This window comes from Ranitomeya variabilis, chromosome 5 (genome assembly GCF_051348905.1).
Source record: "Ranitomeya variabilis isolate aRanVar5 chromosome 5, aRanVar5.hap1, whole genome shotgun sequence".
Classification (NCBI taxonomy): domain Eukaryota; kingdom Metazoa; phylum Chordata; class Amphibia; order Anura; family Dendrobatidae; genus Ranitomeya; species Ranitomeya variabilis.
This window is the reverse complement of record NC_135236.1, coordinates 301,036,782-301,046,892: the sequence shown is the minus strand read 5'-3', so window position 1 is coordinate 301,046,892 and position 10,111 is coordinate 301,036,782.

The window sequence follows — 10,111 nt, the reverse complement described above, 5'->3', positions numbered from 1 at the left end:
ATAATATTTAAAAAAAAAAATAAATAGGCTTTCTATGGCCCACTGAATGAGAGGGAGAGAGGTGGCACACCCAGGAGTCAAGACTGGCACACAAGCTGAAAGGGCAATATTACTCTCCCACTGTTTTTTTATGTATTTTTTGTTTTTTAAGGGAGACTTTAGAAACCCAATAATATTTAAAAAAATAAATAAATAGGCTTTCTATGGCCCACTGAATGAGAGGGAGAGAGGTGGCACACCCAGGAGTCAAGACTGGCACACAAGCTGAAAGGGCAATATTACTCTCCCACTGTTTTTTTATGTATTTTTTGTTTTTTAAGGGAGACTTTAGAAACCCAATAATATTTAAAAAAAAAAATAAATAGGCTTTCTATGGCCCACTGAATGAGAGGGAGAGAGGTGGCACACCCAGGAGTCAAGACTGGCACACAAGCTGAAAGGGCAATATTACTCTCCCACTGTTTTTTTATGTATTTTTTGTTTTTTAAGGGAGACTATAGAAACCCAATAATATTTAAAAAAAAAAAATAAATAGGCTTTTTATGGCCCACTGAATGAAAGGGAGAGAGGTGGCACACCCAGGAGTCAAGACTGGCACACAAGCTGAAAGGGCAATATTACTCTCCCACTGTTTTTTTATGTTTTTTTTTTTTTTTTCAGGGAGACTTTAGAAACCAAATAATATTAAAAAAACCAAAAAAAAAATAGCCTTTCTATGGCCCACTGAATGAGAGAGAGAGGTGGCACACCCAGGAGTCAAGACTGGCACACAAGCTAAAAGGGCAATATTACTCTCCCACTGTTTTTTTATGTATTTTTTGTTTTTTAAGGGAGACTTTAGAAACCCAATAATATTTTTTTAAAAAAATAAATAGGCTTTCTATGGCCCACTGAATGAGAGGGAGAGAGGTGGCACACCCAGGAGTCAAGACTGGCACACAAGCTGAAAGGGCAATATTACTCTCCCACTGTTTTTTTATGTATTTTTTGTTTTTTAAGGGAGACTATAGAAACCCAATAATATTTTAAAAAAAAAATAAATAGGCTTTTTATGGCCCACTGAATGAAAGGGAGAGAGGTGGCACACCCAGGAGTCAAGACTGGCACACAAGCTGAAAGGGCAATATTACTCTCCCACTGTTTTTTTATGTTTTTTTTTTTTTTTTCAGGGAGACTTTAGAAACCAAATAATATTAAAAAAACCAAAAAAAAAATAGCCTTTCTATGGCCAACTGAATGAGAGAGAGAGGTGGCACACCCAGGAGTCAAGACTGGCACACAAGCTGAAAGGGCAATATTACTCTCCCACTGTTTTTTTATGTATTTTTTGTTTTTTAAGGGAGACTTTAGAAACCCAATAATATTTAAAAAAATAAATAAATAGGCTTTCTATGGCCCACTGAATGAGAGGGAGAGAGGTGGCACACCCAGGAGTCAAGACTGGCACACAAGCTGAAAGGGCAATATTACTCTCCCACTGTTTTTTTATGTTTTTTTTTTTTTTTTCAGGGAGACTTTAGAAACCAAATAATAAGAAAAAAATAAATAAATAGGCTTTCTATGGCCCACTGAATGAGAGGGAGAGAGGTGGCACACCCAGGAGTCAAGACTGGCACACAAGCTGAAAGGGCAATATTACTCTCCCACTGTTTTTTTATGTATTTTTTGTTTTTTAAGGGAGACTATAGAAACCCAATAATATTTTAAAAAAAAAATAAATAGGCTTTTTATGGCCCACTGAATGAAAGGGAGAGAGGTGGCACACCCAGGAGTCAAGACTGGCACACAAGCTGAAAGGGCAATATTACTCTCCCACTGTTTTTTTATGTTTTTTTTTTTTTTTTCAGGGAGACTTTAGAAACCAAATAATAAGAAAAAAAATAAATAAATAAATAGGCTTTCTATAGCCCACTGAATGAGAGATAGCACACACAGCAGTGGCACGCAAGCCCTGACTGAGGCCAATATTTTTCTCCCACTGATTGATGTAGTGTTTTTGTGTTGAGGTAGATTTTAGAACACAAATCAAGGAAAAAAAAAAAATGCTTTCTATGGCCCACTGAATGAGAGAGAGGTGGCACACCCAGGAGTCAAGACTGGCGCACAAGCTGAAAGGGCAATATTACTCTCCCACTGTTTTTTTAAGTTTTTTTTTTATTTCAGGGAGACTTTAGAAACCAAATAATATTAAAAAAAACAAAAAAAAAAATAGCCTTTCTATGGCCCACTGAATGAGAGAGAGAGGTGGCACACCCAGGAGTCAAGACTGGCACACAAGCTGAAAGGGCAATATTACTCTCCCACTGTTTTTTTATGTATTTTTTGTTTTTTAAGGGAGACTTTAGAAACCCAATAATATTTAAAAAAAAAAATAAATAGGCTTTCTATGGCCCACTGAATGAGAGAGAGGTGGCACACCCAGGAGTCAAGACTGGCGCACAAGCTGAAAGGGCAATATTACTCTCCCACTGTTTTTTTAAGTTTTTTTTTTATTTCAGGGAGACTTTAGAAACCAAATAATATTAAAAAAAACAAAAAAAAAAATAGCCTTTCTATGGCCCACTGAATGAGAGAGAGAGGTGGCACACCCAGGAGTCAAGACTGGCACACAAGCTGAAAGGGCAATATTACTCTCCCACTGTTTTTTTATGTATTTTTTGTTTTTTAAGGGAGACTTTAGAAACCCAATAATATTTAAAAAAAAAAATAAATAGGCTTTCTATGGCCCACTGAATGAGAGGGAGAGAGGTGGCACACCCAGGAGTCAAGACTGGCACACAAGCTGAAAGGGCAATATTACTCTCCCACTGTTTTTTTAGGTATTTTTTTTTTTTCAGGGAGACTTTAGAAACCAAATAATATTAAAAAAAAAAAAAATAGGCTTGCTATAGCCCACTGAATGAGAGATAGCACACACAGCAGTGGCACACAAGCCCTGACTGAGGCCAATATTTTTCTCCCACTGATTGATGTAGTGTTTTTGTGTTGAGGTAGAATTTAGAACACAAATCACGGAAAAAATAAATAGGCTTTCTATGGCCCACTCAGTGAGAGATGGCACACACAGGGATGGCACTGTAGCAGAAATGCCAATCTTAATCTCCCACAAAAAAAACAAAAAAAAAAAAAACAGGGACTGTCCTACAATTACTATCTCCCTGCAGTAATGTAAGCCAGGTATGGCAGGCAGCAATAGGAGTGGACTGATGCACAAATTAAATAAAAAGTGTGGACAAACAAAAAAGATAGCTGTGCAGAAAGGAAGGAACAAGAGGATATGTGCTTTGAAAAAAGCAGTTGGTTTCCACAGTGGCGTACACACAGCAATACAGCTATCACGGAGCCTTCTAGGGCAGCCCAATGAGCTACAGCGCTGAGGGGAAAAAAAAAAAAAAATAGCTTCCACAGTCCCTGCACACCGAAGGTGGTGTTGGACAGTGGAAATCGCTGCAGCACAAGCGGTTTGGTGGTTAGTGGACCCTGCCTAACGCTCTCCCTGCTTCTGACGAAGCGGCAGCAACCTGTCCCTAAGCTCAGATCAGCAGCAGTAAGATGGCGGTCGGCGGGAACGCCCCTTTATAGCCCCTGTGACGCCGCAGACAGCAAGCCAATCACTGCAATGCCCTTCTCTAAGATGGTGGGGACCAGGATCTATGTCATCACGCTGCCCACACGCTGCGTTCACCTTCATTGGCTGAGAAATGGCGCTTTTCGCGTCATTGAAACGCGACTTTGGCGCGAAAGTCGCGTACCGCATGGCCGACAAGCACAGGGGTCGGATCGGGTTTCATGAGACGCCGACTTAGCCAAAAGTCGGCGACTTTTGAAAATGATCGACCCGTTTCGCTCAACCCTAGTCACGAACACTTTCCCTTTAAAGACCTTTCCCCCATTTTACATGGACGTCCCTAGGGCCACGAACCAGGTCAGCCACCGTGACATTCCCCTTGAGAACCGAAGGACCCGGTACCGAGTAACCCCTAGCCCTTGGGGGCGCTCTGGACTGATCGCTGAAGAGGATAAACCTCCACTCCAACCTTTGCTATTTAATTCCAGCCTCTCATGGAGACCATAGGGTCCTACTAGAGAGATTATGGTGTGTAGGGTAGCTTGACCTCTCGAGTGTGCATACCAGCTTTTCATTACATTGATATGGTGGTGGAACCAATGGCAGAGACATTTCTCCAAAGTGTCCTATGAGTCATTTTTCTACACAAAAATGCTAAGCGAACTTCCAGCAGTGGATCTTGAGGATTGGTCTTTTCATGTGCATTTAATTTTACAGAACTTTCCTCACCTCACTGATAGCATGCCAAGGTATGTAATTGCTCCTGCTGTCCAGTTTGACAGCCCTAATGGTAATGCCCAGACCGATACCCATTAAAGTGGTATTCTTGAGTTGTCTCTTGAGTAGCTCAGAGCTATGCAGTCTCCTTACTTCCTGGTTTCTATCAGGGCAGGCTCTCCTCCTTGAGTGACATTTCTGGTGAAAAGTAGAACTGTGTAGTAGAACTATAAAGCTCAGCAATGATACATTGAGCTATCAGTAGTTTCTTCTGGAGTGTTCACTTTGGCATTTGAACATGCAGCTGAGAGCAGAGATCCATAATTAAGCAGACCTGTTCTAAATGCTGTGGGCTGGTATCTTACAACTGCATCTTTTTAGAAGATGAGAAAGAGAGGAGGGAGGGGCAGGGAGGTGAGAAGCTAACAGCTGTATAGAAAACATTGAACTGGAGAGAGCAGACTGGGATGTTAAGAGTTAACCTTCAATGTAGCTACTGTGCACTCTCAGCCAGGATCTAGAGGCCAAGCTCCATAGAAACGAACTTGTACACTAAAAAAGATAAAAAGCAGTTACGGCAAGAGAATGGCAGAAGATATAGAAAGCAAGTCAATTGCAAAGCAAACCTTTTTATTTTCATGCTGTCTAAATTATTAAAGCAATTTAAGAACTTGAGAATACCCCTTTTAATAATTTTGACATTGAGCAGTGACTAGGGGAACATATGGGTATATGGTTTTGATTCAGGAGACAAGTTTCAGCAATACTATGACATCCCTATTGTATGATTGTATCGGCAACTGCCAGCTGTGGGAGCCCCATGTGGGAGACTTGAACGACACATGTGACTAAAAAGCCACCAGTTGGGGAATTCTGACTATACCTGAAGCAAAGGCTTAAATAAGAATTGTCAGGTTAAGCTATAGCATTCTTTAAAGAACAAAAGTGATTCTTACCTGCTGTGCTCTGGGCCTATAAAAGTGTGTTATGGTAGACAACATGATAGATCTAAACCAAGAACATATCCCTGCAGAGGAGGTCTAGTGGTAGACAAAGCATGATTGTTTTCCATTCTCAGAGGAAATTCGTAGATGTACACCTAGCCACTTAAAATGAACTGTCGTCTTATAAATAATTTGCTGCATAGTTTGGTTGCAGAAGAAACTTGTGAGAGTAGATTATATGGGGTAATTCAACTTTTATCTACACAGAACATGAGGTGCATGCATCAGCTTCTTAATATAGCATGACAGGAAGTCTGATGGACCTTTTACCAGTGAGAAAGTGAAACCAAAGTACAACAAGTATATGCATTACATTCAACTAAGCATATAAGTAACAACATTGGCATCTACTGTCAGAAAAGTGTAAACACCTACTGCACACAAATAAGTGTATCTGTTGCATATCTGCCAAAATAATTTGGATTCAAAGTAACAGAAAAAGGTGTAAATTATTATGTTGAGATGCATGGAAAAAAATAAGAAACAGTGCATACATTTTGGCAATTTAAAATACGATAACAGCAGAATGATAAAAATCTATAATGATTAGATTTGACATTAATATACAATAAATGTTACTAAAGCAACATTTAGGGTATGTGCACACGCTGCGGATTTTGCTGCGGATCTGCAGCGTTTCCACAGCTGCGGATCCGCAGCGGTTTCCCATGCATTTACAGTACCATGTAAAGCTATGGGAAATGAAATCCGCAGTGCACATGCTGCGGAAAAAAAACACGCGGAAACGCAGCGGTTTATTTTCTGCAGAATGTCAATTCTTTGTGCGGATTCCACTGCGGGTTTACACCTGCTCCAATAGAAATCTGCAGGTGAAAACCCGCAGAGGAAACCGCAATAGAAACCGCGATAAATCCGCAGCAAAAACCGCAGCGGTTTTGCACTGCGGATTTATCAAATCCGCTGCGGAAAATTCCACAATGGAATCCGCAGCGTGTGCACAAGCCCTAAGCAACCGCCATAGAAAAAAATAATATATATATATATATACCACCTTAGCAACTGCAACCACGCATTGATTATCACAAGTTGGAGCAAGCTCAGGAGCTGAGCACGCTCCGTACATCGTGGGTGCCAGCTGCGTTACACAGATGGAAAAAGCAAGTTGCAAATTTCAGAACATGGCAACAAAAAGCACTTTTTTTTTTCAGAAGTTCAAAATGTTTAGTTTTTTAGCCACTAAAATATAAACAGAACCTTATAAGTTTGACATTCCTGTAATCATACAGATGTACAACCTCCCACCTCTGCTTGCTGTCTGCTGTCTGTCATCTGCCGCTTTACCATCTAGCAACATATTTTAATGTGCCTGCTTAATGATTGGTATAATTCATTTGTTGGGCAGCACGGTGGCGCAGTGGTTAGCACAGCATCCTTGCAGCGCTGGAGTCCTGGGTTCTAATCCCACCTTGGACAACATCTGCAAAGAGTTTGTATGTTCTCTCCGTGTTTGCGTGGGTTTCCTCCGGGCACTCCGGTTTCCTCCCACATTCCAAAGACATACTGATAGGGAATTTAGATTGTGAGCCCCATCGGGGACAGCGATGATAATGTGTACAAACTGTAAAGCGCTGCATAATATGTTAGCGCTATATAAAAATAAAGATTATTTATTATTATTTGTTGCATTATACGTTTTACTCACTGTTTGATGTATATCCATGACTGTGGTCACTCTAGATATTATCTGGTGGAAGGTGTTATAGCATATAGATGTTGCCAGCCCCAATGTCTTTGATCATCTAACCACCCCCTGGTGTGCTGGCCCCAGCTGAGAAATTATCCCTAATCAGTTCCCACAATCCATCTCTTCTGACCCAGAATTCTGGACTATAAGTTTAGAAACATCCTTAGGGGTGCACACATGTGGGGGTGCACGTGAGAATCCCCAAAGCAAAGAATCCCGAAGATAAGCATCGAGATACAGCAGTTACTTCATGGCAGTTAGTCAGGGCAGGAGTCAGGTAACCCACACTCTGCTCTCCCTTCAATCCATGTGCTTTATTCCTATCCTCCTATGTTCCCTTGCCATCCACGTTCACCGCACCATCCCCCTCCATCATGACTCATATTCATCAGCCCCTCTCTCCTTCCCTCTCCCATGTACAGCTCCCATGCACTTCTCACCTTCCTGAAAAACCTCAGCCCATCTTGCCCAAACACACTGCATAAAAAAACTTCATACAATTCCAATACCTGATTTCAGGCGACATCTCCCCCAACCCTGGTCCACCATCCCCCAACCTCAACCCCAATCCTACCTCATATCATAACCACACTTATCTTATTAATATTATTTGCACTCCTTCATATACTTCTTTTAATTGTGCCCTTTGGAATCCACGGTCTGTATGTAACAAACTTCCTTTTCTGCACAATTACTTTCTGAACAACTCTCTGAATCTGTTGGCCCTCACTGAAACCTGGATTCAGGATTCTGACACTGTCTCCCCTGCTGCCATTTCCCATGGTGGCCTACAATTCTCCCATTCCCCGAGACCCACAAACAGACATGGTGGCGGAGTCAGCATACTCCTGTCCCCACAATGCACCTTCCAGGTCATCCCCCCAGTTCCATCACTCTCATTCCCTTCTTTGGAGGTCCACACCATCAGGCTCTTTTATCCCCTCTCCTTCAGAGTAGCGGTCATATACCGGCCCCCAGGCTCGCCCACCCACTTCCTGGACCATTTCTCTGCCTGGCTGCTGCACTTCATGTCCTCAGAACTCCCAACCCTAATCCTGGGAGACTTCAACATCCCCATAAACAGCCCCACTTCCACATCTGCATCCCAGCTTCTATCACTTACCACTTCTCTCGGCTTCTCACAGCTCTCAACCTCTGAAACACACAAAGGTGGTAACACTCTTGACCTGGTCTTCGCCTGGCTCTGCTCAATCTCCTACCTAGGTAACTCACCGCTTCCCCTCTCTGACCACAACATTCTCTCCTCCACACTCACAATTCCTCGCCCACCCCAGCACACTCCTGCCTACCACACATTCAGAAATCTACAAGCCATTAACCCTCATACACTTTCAGACTCCTTACACTCATCACTGTCCCCAATCTCCTCTTTTTCCTGTCTTGATCTGGCTGTACATCACTACAATGACACACTTAGAAGCACCCATTACCAAGTAGCGCCCCTCACCCTCAGAACTTTCAAACACAGAGTAAAACAGCCCTGGCACACATCGCAAACTCGGATTCCCCAGCGATGCTCTAGAAGTGCTGAATGCTTATGGAGGAAAACTCGCACACCAGAAGACTTCAAACACTTCAAATTTATGCTAAGAACCTATAATTCTGCCCTTCACCTCGCCAAACAGACCTACTTCACCAACCTGATCTCCTCACTATCCAACAACCCCAAGAAACTTTTTGACACCTTTCACTCCCTCCTCAGGCCAAAAGCACAAGCCCCTATCACAGACGTGTGCTGATGACCCAGCCTCCCACTTTATAGAGAAAATGGATAATATCCGTCAGGAAATCTGCTCCCAGCCACCAAGTGCAGTGACTCCCATCCCTCCCTGCATTTCCTCTGGCTTAATCTCCACATTTGATCCCATCACAGAAGAAGAAGTCTCCAGGCTCCTCTCTTCTTGTCATCCGACTACATGCACTACTGACCCCATTCCCTCACACCTCCTCCAGTCGCTCTCTCCAGTCGTTACAACTCACCTAACTACCATCTTTAATCTCTCCCTCTCCTCTGGCATTTTCCCCTCCTCCTTCAAACACTGTATTATTACTCCATTAGTAAAGAAACCCTCTCTCGATCCATCCTGCACAAATAACTACAGACCAGTCTTCAATCTCCCCTTCATCCCTAAACTCTTGGAGTGCCTGGTCTACTCCTGTCTTACCAGTTATCTCTCCACTCACTCCCTCCTAGACCCTTCACAGTATGGCTTTCGCCCCCTACATTCAACAGAAACTGCACTCATCAAAGTGACCAATGACCTTCTGACAGCAAAGTGTAACGGTGACCACTCTCTGCTCATTCTTCTCGACCTTTCTGCAGCTTTCGACCCTGTTGAACACCATCTCCTACTGTCTAGGCTCCAGTCAATAGGCATTAAGGACACTGCCTTCTCCTGGTTCTCTTCCTATCTTTCTGACCGCTCCTTCAGTGTATCCTTGGTTGGCTCCACTTTGTCCCCTCTTCCTCTCACTGTCGGGGTACCTCAGGGCTCAGTCCTTGGCCCCCTTCTCTTCTCCCTCTATATGGACCCAATTGGACAGACCATCAGCAGATTTGGCTTTCAGTACCATCTTTGTGCTGATGACACACAACTATACATGTCATCCCCTGACCTTACTCCCCCTGTACTACAGAACGCCAGTGACTGTCTGTCCGCAGTCTCCAACATCATGTCCGCTCTCTATCTGAAACTCAACCTCTCCAAAACTGAATTTATTTTGCTCCCAGCATCTACTAACCTCCCTAATCCTGATGTTTCCCTCTCCGTGGGTGGTACCATAATAACACCCCGCCAGCAGGCAAACAGTCTGGGTGTTATGTTTGACTCCGATCTCTCCTTCACACCTCATATATATTCTTTTGCCCACTCTTGCTGCTTACACCTAAAGAACATCTCCAGAATCCGCCCTTTTCTCCCCATGGAAATAATAAAGACCCTCACTGTCGCCTTGATCCACTCCCACCTGGATTACTGTAACGCTCTATTAATTGGCCTCCCCCTCACTTGACTTTCCCCTCCTCCAGTCTGTCCTTAATGCAGCAGCCAGGGTCATCTACTTGGCTAATCGGTATTCAGACGTGTCCGCTCTTCG